This window comes from Lotus japonicus, chromosome 3, assembly GCF_012489685.1.
Source record: "Lotus japonicus ecotype B-129 chromosome 3, LjGifu_v1.2".
NCBI lineage: Eukaryota > Viridiplantae > Streptophyta > Magnoliopsida > Fabales > Fabaceae > Lotus > Lotus japonicus.
In genome coordinates this window covers 73,525,929-73,537,832 of record NC_080043.1, presented here as the reverse complement: position 1 = coordinate 73,537,832, position 11,904 = coordinate 73,525,929, and the positions used below count along the sequence as shown (strand labels likewise).

The 11,904-nt window shown below is 28.7% G+C and overlaps 1 pseudogene; it reads right to left on the bottom strand.

Moving 5' to 3' along the window:
- Nucleotides 1–4,141: 4,141 nt before the first annotated feature.
- On the bottom strand, nucleotides 4,142–7,796 carry LOC130744697 (uncharacterized; annotated as a pseudogene).
- Between the last annotated feature and the right edge of the window lie 4,108 nt (nucleotides 7,797–11,904).

Sequence of the window (11,904 nt, the reverse complement as noted above, 5' to 3'; positions counted from 1 at the left end):
GGTGGAGGGCAATGGTGGTGGGGTGGTAGCGGCTATTGCAATAGTGGTTGCGACGACTATAATGAAAATGAAAATAAAAGTCACATAAACATATTTTCTAAATTTGAAAATGGAAACTCTTTTTAGATAATGAAAATAGAAAATGAAAAAAAAAAAATCTCAAACCAAACAGTCCCTAAGATTTTAACACTTGTATTTAGAAGGAGTATTGATGTATATGTTTTTTTGAAAGCAAAATGATTAAATATCAATAAAAAAAATATGAGCCCTCTAAAATTAAGGACAAGAAGTGAAGGAAACCCAACAAAAAGATGGGCCCAAAATGTCCAATAAACAGAAATACAAAAGCCCACTAAAGCAACGTTCCCAAACAAAAAACCACAAGAACCTATAAAAACCGCACCAAAAGAAGACCTCAAGGACAGGAGAAACAAGTAACCACAACAATAACAACACACTAGCATACAATATTATTATTTTTTATCTTCTCACTTTTCCTTCCTAAATAAGGATTTAGTTCAAATGGGTTACTAGAATAAATATTAGTAAAAATATTATTTATTCTTTTTTTAATAAAATTTTCTCTTTTAATTTCTTTACTATACTAATTAAGTTAATAACATATTAAATAACAATTTACTTGATTACCTTATTACTATTTCAAAAAAAACTTATTACAATAATAAATGGAAGATAAATAATGAAATAATAAGAAGCAGAAAACATATAAGTCCTTATTTTACTAGTTTTTAACCCCTGCCTTGCACGGGGAATTTAATTTTGGAATTTTTTTTGAACAATTAATATCTTTTTTTATTTATTCTATGTAGGTTTGTGGTTTATTTTCGTTTTTTGCACATTTATGTTGTAGGTGTTTTTTTTTTTTGCAAAGTAATGTGTTTAAGGGTCGAAAACACATTTAAATTGGCTTATGCACGAAGATTTACAAACATAAAACGATTTATAGAATATTTTAGTAACATGGTCAATATACGAAAAAAAATGTCAAAATGTTTGAAAGTGACCACCGAGGTCAATTTACCAAAAAAAAAATGTCAACGTGCGTAAAGACATAAAAGTGATTGTTTAGCACACTATTTATTTGTAAACAACCTTAAGGAAATGCTATTAATTCTTTGAAACATTGATCTTTTTCAACATTTCTGTATCTTTACTTCCAACAATTTCTATTATGGAACAATTGTTTGAACGACGTTTGATTTGTGTGTTGGAGTCTTCAACTATAGCTGGAGGTGTGTTTCGTTTACCACTTTTAGTGATTGTCTGCAAAACAAACCTATTTTATAATAGTGATGACCAATGTCTAAAACAAACTTATTTTACAATAGTGATGACCAATACCTCAGTCAGAGATTTTACATTTGAATCGGAAATATCAAAAATCATGATGTAGATATAAATAATCATTATTTAGCAATAAGAGTTTAAAATTTTACCTTTGTTTTGAATTTTGAAATTATTTGCGGTCCTTGTAAATTTTCAAGACGTTAAATGCTGATTTAAACCACCTTCCGCATCTATCCTTCCCTTCAACCTTGAAAAGAAATTCCTTATGCACTAAATCTACAATTTCTTGTGAGGGGTGTTCCATGCAGTCGGTCTACATTGCATTTAAATTAAAATGAAAAAATTAGTATATTATGAGTTAAGTGAGAAATGAATATGTACCTTTTTTTGACATGACTATGTTTACCTTTTCCATTTTTTCCAATATCTCGTTGCCTTTTATGTTCATCAGATAACAACCTTCGTGATCAGAAACGGTAAACGTTGCATATCCACTATTATCAGCAACATTAAGCAACAGTTTGTACCTGATGCAAACATTAATAATTAAATTCACTGAATATTATACAAATTAATCTATTTATGCAATCTGGAGATTACCGTATGGTAGGAGTGATATGCTTGTTACATTTTTCACAATAATATTGTGCTCCGTCGGAGTATGCTGCTGAATGACATTCACAGTCATTGCAATACCAATCATTTGTGCTCTCAATTTTCTTAATCGTTGCATATATAATGAATATTGTACGTTGTAGAAATGAATAAAATGCAAAAAGAAAAAATTGTAGTTACAACTGATTGTTAGATTAATAGTGATAATAACATATGTAAATGTAATACTTTTAAATGTACATACTCAGTAACATGTTTTTTTAAATGAGAAATGATTGTACTTGATTTTGTTGTTATTTTTTTAGATAATAATTTATATATAGAAAAAGTAATTAAATTGGTATAGTGTAAACTTTATTTTTATAAAAGGAGGGATTATAGTGTATACTGTTTTTATAACTGAAAATATAAAACACACTATGTAAGATGCATTAAATACATTTATATAAGAGTTTTTATATTTATTAAATGATAATTAATATACTCGTTAAAAGAGCTTTAAGTTGCTGAACTTTTTTATTTCCTTTTTAAATACGATATATATTTTTAAAGATTTTTTTTTTCAATTTATTAAAATTTAAGTTTTTTAAAAAACATTAAATAAGTGTTCCAGCATTTTTTTTACAAAAACAATAAAAACGTTATTTTTTTTAATAATTGAATATAGTAGCTGTTGTTTTAACTGTTGACTATGAATTAATCTTTTTTAAAAATGTTCAAAACGTGTATCAAAATATTTTTTTCCTATTATGACGTTATGAATTTAAAGCAATTAAATTCAATGAAAGAGTATAAGTGTTTATGGTCTAATTAATTGATATTTTATCCTATTATTAATATGTTATTAATTACCTATAATATGTGATTATTAATTTAGTTTAATAAGTATTTAATTTTGTAGTTAGTGTTTAAAAATCTATAACCCCATGAATTTTTTATTAAAAACGCATTTTTGTTTAGTGTAATCCTAACATTATATGTTTATTTACTAATTTAATAATTTATTCATTAATACTAATTTAATAATATAATAAGTAATTGTTTATTTAATTAAAACGTTGAATGAAAATCAATGTCTGTTTTTTTTATTTATAAAAAAAGCAATGTCTAATAAATTAAATTAAAAGTGATGAGAACATACCCGATCTACTTAACCAAATTTTTAATCCTTGTGATTGGAAAAAGCGTCAGAAACTCATCTTTTTCAGTAACGTTTAATCTTTCAATCACAATGTTCATTACTTCAGTATGAACTGCGTCACACTCAAATAATCTGCGAATAAACAAAAATTATGTTGTTATTTGTCATCTAAATTTGTTCAAAGTAATATGAAATCCACAGTACATACATACCTTTTTCTGTAGGACACTGCTTGTGGAATGTCAGGATTGAACATTACTTTAGTGCAGTTTAACCCATCAGTTAGCTTATATTCCCGTGAAAAAAAAATTGCAATCGATTATAAGTTTAAGTTTGAACATGTTGATTTATTATATAGAAGTTTATGTTTGTTCGTTGCTCAAAATAATTAAATGTACCTTGATGAATTGTTACTACTCCCAACAATATGATAATAACAACATGTTTGTTGTCTTCTAAATTTAGAAGTGCATCCAATTTGTCGACAAATTGGACGTATAAAAAACATTTAATTTTTTTGCTGGGAAAAAATTAAATAAAAGTTGTTAATTTTCTTTCGTAGGAATTTAGAGAAATTAATAATATTAATTTGTTATTGATAAGAGCAAACTTGCCCTTGAGATTCAATTTCAATGTCTCTGCTCTGCGTATGGAATCAATTCCGCTCAAATCTGTTGTAATTTCCGACGTGCGTTACTTCACCCACAACATCTGTTTTAATGGTAATGTCAATTCAGAGATTAAAATCTCAGTTTTAGTTAGAATACGTAAAATTTCATTATGCATTGATTTCATTTTTTGAAAATTCAAATTATTTCTACTTTAACTGTATGAATAATTTATTAGTATTTATTTTTGATTAATTTCGTATTATGATTTAAAGACTCACGTTTAGGGTTATTTCGTTTACTATTTGAAGACTTTATAGAATGATGACATTAATTTTATATATTTTCGTACTGTATATATCACGGAACAAATGGTGAAAAAATATTGAATAAAAACAAATTGTAATTTCTTATGCTGCTGAAATTAAAAAATTTGATTACATACTTTTAAAAAGCTAAAATACAGATTTCATATATTGTCAAACACTTCTTTGTAAACTACGTTCTTAGTAGCTTTTGTCACTTTTTCTTCCTCATCCAGCACTAATAATTTAAGTCCTTTTCTTTATCTTACCCTGGAGAGAGCAACATACAGTTGGTCATGCGTGAAGACCGGGCGAGAAAGATATAGACTAACGTGGGACAATGACTAACCTTGACTTTTATTTATAGTCATTGCAAAGCATAGACTGATCGGAAATTGACGTCTTTCAAACTTAAACGGGTAACCTGAGTCATATGGAACCATGTCCATTCTTGGAATGAAAATGTCTTCTCCAATGTTGGTTCATGTTATTACACTGGCCTTTATAACATTTGTTCCAAGATCAACCACTATTAGCCGCGTCCCATTGCATAAACCGACTGCTTGATCTATATTTCTCAATAGCATTATCGGAGCACCTTTCTTCAATGTTATTTTGTCATTTGGTATTCCTGAGAATGTAATATCATTTAAGAATTCTGTAGTAAACCACTCTGACTGTAGTTTAGTGTCCTCGTCAGATTTGCAAGTGTTATCTGAGCTTAAGTACTCCGTTGTATTACCTAGTAATAAATCAAGAATAAAATAATTAACCTTCTCAACACATTCCAATGTAGGACACAATATGCATCGTTCTTCCAAAAAAAAAATCAGTCTTCATGTTCTGCACCAAATTGGGATATGCAAAATCAACCAGGTCAAGAAGTGGATTTTCATTATCCTGTATCAAAAGATCTTCAGGAATTTCAATATCTAATTCACCAGGCTCATTTGATTCGAAATCATCATCTCCGATTTTGAGAATCCAGTCAGCAAATTATTTTATTTATGTTGCAAGCTTTGGTGAACCTGATGTGCTTAATCTCATGTTTCTAGTGAGCTTTAAAACTTTACAGTGTTTCCAAAGATCAGAAGAATTTATTGTAGCAGATACAATGTCTTGTCTTCCACCTTTTGGAATGACTGGAAGAATTTGTCTAAAATCACCATCAAGAACTACAACCTTAGCGCCAAATGGTTTGTCCATGTTGCTTTCATCTTCCTATCTCATGATATCGCGCAAAGTCCTATCAAGTGCCTAAAAAAAAATCTTATTTAACATAGGAGCTTCATCCCAAATGATCAATTTGGCACGGATCAGTAAATTTGCCCTTAAGCTACCTTGTTTGATGTTGCAAGTAGTTGTTTCATCGGTCTGCAATGGAATGCAAAATCTAGAATATGCTGTTATACAACCCGGATAAAACAAAGAAGCAATTCCACTTGAAGCAACATGCAGAACAATCATACCCATTGAATGGATGGCTGCAGATAATGTATTCCAGACAAAAGTTTTGCCAGTTCCTCCATATCCATACAAAAAGAAAATTCTAACACTATCAGACAACACCGATTGCATTATGTTGTCATATACACCCTTCTGTTTTGTTGTCATCATTGTTAGATAGGATGTATGTTTATTTGTCATTTCTTCTTTGTTGTAGCCACATCATCAAAAATTGGATAGAGCAGACAACTATGTTCTTTTAGAGATTTGTCATTTCTTTGAAGTATTTTCTCTATCTCAGCCAAACATAAACTTTGCAACAGGTCATCTTCAATATTTAGTCCTGAAAAAATTGTAAAAGTTGATTTTTAATTGCCCATGAAACAATTTATCATTAATCCATTTTAAAATTAATAGATGTGTGTAAATATTAGTTCAGTAAAAAGTAATGTAGTAGAAAATTAATACATAGGTATATTTAAATTTTTTTTAATGAATGAGATATAGTGTTTATTCTTTATGGCATTGTGTAAAAATCAATGAATAAAAATCAAAGTATTTAAAATACCGTCCCTAACGTGTATTAAATATGGTAATATTTATAAAAAAGGAAATGAATATGTTTTTATTAATTGAGTAACATCAATTTATTAAAAACCAAGCAATTAGTGTTTTTACCCTTTTTTTTAAAGTAAATTGATTATTATTTTTTTTGTTTTTATCATTTAATATATATATTAATGTTCATTAAATACGTTTCTTTTTAATGAACGGAAATTTTTGTTAGTTTTTTATTATTATTTGACTAATAATTAATTATTTTTAAGACCATTAAATAGGTGTATTAATGTTTTTTTATCATTGACTAAAATTTGAATGTTGTAAATCAAATTAATTTAATGTATACGTAATTTTGTTGAATATATATATATATATATATATATATATATATACATATTAATGTATTTACTAACATTAAATGATGATCAATTATAAACGCGGTTTTTTAAATGTAATCAATAAAGGAGTTAATGTGTATTTATAATTTTCAATTAAAATCATTAAAATAATATTTAAAACTGTTTTTTTAAACGTAACAGAATATTCGAAATTATAGTTTTTATCATTAACTAATATTAATGTTTTTTATAAGTCAACATTAATGTATTTTAAACACATTAACTAGGTGTGTAAAATTCATTTATTTTTAAGGAACAAATTTTTTGTAGTTAATGTTTTTATTATTAATTGAATAATAATTAATGAATTTTTAAACCATTAATTAGGTGTATTAATGTTTTTATCATTTGCTAAAATTTGAATTTTATAAAAAAAAATTAAAGCAAATGAAATTATAATTTTTCAAAAACCTAGTATTTGAAGTCTTCTTCTTCTTTCATGCAAGATTCCATCAGCAAGTAACCTCCATGTAACATTCCAAACAAAGTCTGGTCTACTCATTGTGCACATGAATAGCAAAGTAGCGAATAACCGTCTTCATTGGTGACTAGAACCTAGCTCGCTTGATTCCTTAATTGCATCTATGAACTCCTTGTCATCAGCTAGCAATCCCAAAGCATAACATGCATCTCGGAATGTTTCAAATAATTGCCCATGAAATGTCTTCACATCATAGAAACTCGTACATCCTTTCTGAATAGTGAGCAATAGTCTCATGTAGAAAATTTCTCCGCAACCAAGAGGGATATAAGTCAACCTTCCAATTGCGAAACATTGTTTCCTGAGTTTCCATAACCTTGCATCATGGTCGTAAACGAATATTTGAGGAAATTTTGCGTATGTTAGATTTCGACCAGCTGGATATTTTTTGTTTGCTTCAAACCATGCTAAAAACATGGTACCAAGAGTCTCACTTCGTTCAACAACCTTGTCTATTCTTTCGTAATCCCTAAAGGTAATTGACTGCTCATTAGGTAGATGAAAGGCTAGCCTATGAATTGGGGGCCACTTGTCATGAATATAGAATTGGAAAATTCTCCACACTACTTCACATGGAGATATGTATCTATAGTCATAATACTGCTTTATCTCATCTACTACCTCGTCTTCGTTTGTGTCATTTCCATGATTAGAAATTTCAACAGAAACTCGATCAGGACCCTTGTTCACATACTTGAACAAATATTTTATTGCATTTGATTTATTGCAATATTCAACGTTGATATGGGCCTGATACCTCATAAGAAGTAGTGGGTTGTAAGGCATAACATATATGTTATCCAAATTGACCCATTTTTTGCTTATAGTTATTCTAGTTTGCCTTCGCTCGTACTTTGGATACCCATCCTCGTCAATCCTTGTTGCATCTTCGTAGTCCTTTGGGAAAAATTTCTCACAACGCCCAACTTTCATACATGGAGATGACTAGTTTGCTAAACCGCATGGTCCATGCAACATAAAATTTGAAACAACATTTGATAATGAAGGATACAATGTAGGGTCCGATAACTCTGCTGATATAATTTTGTCAATGTCACTCCCTATTCTCAATTTTGCACCCTCTGACAACCATATCAAGATGCATGAGGTAGCCCTCGTTTTTGAAACTCAACTATACACATACCGGTAACAAATTGACTAAATAATTTATTTTTATAATTAAATACGTGAAAGCAATAAGGACATACAAATTATTTGAAGAATAAGTTTATTAATAAATTAGAAATAGAAATTTAAAATTATAATTCTATGTTGACATTAATGCGCATCGTTTCTTCATCTTACTATTGAATTTTAATAATTAGCATTAAAAAATTAATATAATTAAGTGGTTTATATAAGGAAATTGAAGGAAATAAATAATTAATTTCGAATAATGATTTTTTTAAATAGATAGCTAATGAATTTTATAAGTAATTAATTATTAAAAACATTTTTTTATTTTAAAAATGGTAATTATTTTAAAACAAAAAAATACGGGATTCAAGTCATTAATTTTTTATATAAGGAATTAGAATGGATTAATCAATTAATTTAGAATAATAATTTCCTTAAATAAATAGTCAATGCATTAAAATGTAATTAATTATATTTTACTATAAATAAGTCAAAAATTAAAAAACAATTAAGACTAATTAAACAATAAAACTGATAATGGAAGAGTTATTGCTCAATTTTGATAAACAATTAATTCAATATCAATGTTTTCAAATTTGAATAAATATCAATTGTTTTGCGAAATAAAAAATTTAAAATTTGAATCACTAACCAATGTCGTTATTAATTTTACTATAAATAAGGAAATGAATTGAATACATTTAAAATTGATTAAATAGCAATAATATCGTGTTCTATTTTACTACTCCCTCCGTTCCAAAATGTAGGTTGTTTTAGGTTGTGCACATTGTTTAAGAGCTCATTAATTGATAATTTTTTTAATTAAAATACCCCTATTTAAAGTTGTGTTATATTAAGGAGAGAGAAATGTTATTATTGATTAAGTGGATAATGAGAGTTGTGATAGGTGAAAATTGAAGGTGGTAATTAAGAGATATAATATTAAATGAGGGTATATAAGGAAGAAAGAGAGAAAAAGTGCATTGGTTTTGCAAAACAACTTATATTTTGGAATATGATATAAATTCTAAAACAACTTACATTTTGGAACGGAGGGAGTATAAATAAGTCAAGAATTAAAAATCAATTAAGTCTAATTAAATAATAAAACTGATAATGGAAGAGTTATTGCTCAATTTTGACTAACAATTAATTTAATATCAATGTTTTCAAATTTGAATAATTATTAATTGTTTTGACGAAATCAAAAATTTGATATTTCAATCACTAACCAATGTCGTCATTAATTTTTCTACAAATAAGGAAATGAATTGAATATAATTAAAATTGATTAAATAACAATAATTTTGTGTTTTATTTTACTATAAATAACACAAGAATTAAAAAGCAATTAAGACTAAAATATGTGATTTATACTTTTACAACGAAATTGGTGAGATCTGCACATTATAGCTTCGAAACGTCCCATATTGCCATAAACATCACAATCCGAAATTTCAAACATTAGAGTGCATTGTTCCTTTCTGTCGTGATATCTCGTCGATTTTACTTTGCCCTGTGGAGTAAAAGTTATGGTCCCAAATGCAAATTGATCAGCAAAATTGTAAGTCACATAAACCTCCATTAGTGAGTTATGCACATTACAACTTCCAAAACGATATCAAGATCTAGGAAGATACGTAAAAAACAAAATTAAAAGAACATCAAAGAGATCGAATGAGGAACTGAAAAAAAATGAAATTTAAAAAAAAAAATCTCCAAGATCCATTGTTATGAAAACTGCAAAACCTGAAAATAAATAAAATGGAAACACATAAACCGGAAACGAAAAAATGTATACGAATATGTGAAAACGTCAGAAAAAATGAAGGTAACACAATGTAAGTGAGATCGATCGTTAGAAAAAAATAGAAATGAAACACAACAACCTGCAAATAGATTAAGGAGAACATGTATGGAAATAATGATTAGAAAAATACCTTTCAATCATGAAGAATAGTGAGAAGCTGCAAAAAAAGAAAACAGAGAAAGAGAGAATTGTGATGACAATGATAAAATGATGGAGAGAGAAAGAAAAAATTGGAGAGTCTTATATATGGTTTTTAAGAAATTGATAAACACCATGTACAGCTTGTAGTCCCAAACCTTGATCTGGTAATCATCACCTGCAATTGAAAAAACGCTCAACTTGTTAATAGTTAACGAAAAAGGTTCAGATCTAACCGGTCGATTAAATGAAAAATGAGGATGAATACCGAGAATCAATGGCCGAAGACCAAGAAATGTTGAGAGTTGTGAAAATAAGATGATGGAGAGAGATTCAAACTTTGGAGAGATGAATGATGAATTAGAGTCTTATACAAGCTTTTTCATAGAGGAGAGTGTAGGTTAAGAAGAAGGGTGTACATTAATAGAAAAGGAGGAATGAATGCCATGTAGAATTTTTATTGACTTTAGCCAATCATTAGATGTCACGCAAGCGATGACTGGACCTAGAAAAACCCCTGAATGTATATATTATGGATTATATAAAAGTTAAATATATTTGTATCTCATAAGAGATATAATATAATCACTATAAATAAATAGTTTTACACTGACATTCAATTAATATATATCACACAGGAGAATATACATTATATTCGTTTTATATTTTAACTAAAATAAAAAAAATTATGATTTAACGAAATTCAATTGGATGTGCAAAGTTTACATTGTCATCCTGCATTTACCTTTAATCCTGAAAAGCATTTAATACTTTCTTTAGATATGAGATATTGAGATTTACTTCATTCGTTCCTTTTATAATACCCTTTATAAATATTTTGGTGTCCCTTAATATAAGACTCCTACTAGATTTCAGAAAAAAAATTATTGCATTTTTCCACATATGTTTTTGCATTCATTAAACTTTTTAATTCTAAAGTTTGGATCATCACTAGTAATTAATTATCTTCAACTAGGGATGGCAGAGAAGCCCGAACCCATGGGCACCCGACCCGACCCGATTTCTTGGGTGAAAACCCGAGTTAAATGGGTTCGGGTTTTACCCGATCACTTTCGGGTTCGGGTTTGGGTTTGGCCAAACCCGCACCCGAACCCTACCCGAACCCGGATCTGTATAAGTGAAACCTAAGTATTCTGCTTGTGCAATACAATATATGCAGCATCTTGCATATTAATTTAACAGTAACATGGCAATTACAATGTTACATTACATAATATAGCTCTCTTCACAGTCTTTTTCAGGTCGGGTTTCCGAGTTCAACTGTTTGTTTGAGGTTGTGTGCGGGTGTGGGTACGGGTCGGGTGAACCCGAAACCCAATGGGTTCGGGTGTGGGTTTAAGTTCACCACCCATTTCGGGTTCGGGTGCGGGTGCGGGTGTGGGTTTTTGATTTCGGGTTTGGGTTTGGGTTTGGCAAAACCCGCACCCTACCCGACCCATTGCCATCCCTATCTTCAACACTATCTAAGACATTAATTAAGAGTAAATATGGAAGATTGAATAAACTTTTATAAAATCAATACATTTATTAAACTCATTGCACACTTTCTTAATAAGCGCAATTGTCTCAGTGACATCTTATACTTTATACGTTCCTTAATGTAAGAACCAAACACTCACTTCACACTCTTTAATAAATGTAGTTAATTTAGGCAATTGCATTAATTTTGTTCTCAATTTATATCAAGTTTCCAAAGTTACCCTCCACTCATTATTCTTAATTTTATTTTTCTCTTAATTTTGTTTTCAATTTATATCAACTTTTCTAAGTTACCATCCACTCATTATTCTTAATTTCTATGCATCATTAATGCTATGGAGAGTGGAAAGAGAAAAAAATTCAATTAAATAAGGGCATTCTTGTCTAAAAACAATTAATGCACCATAAAATCTAAGTTACTCCCTTCGGTCCTATTTATAAGCATGAAAGAGAAGA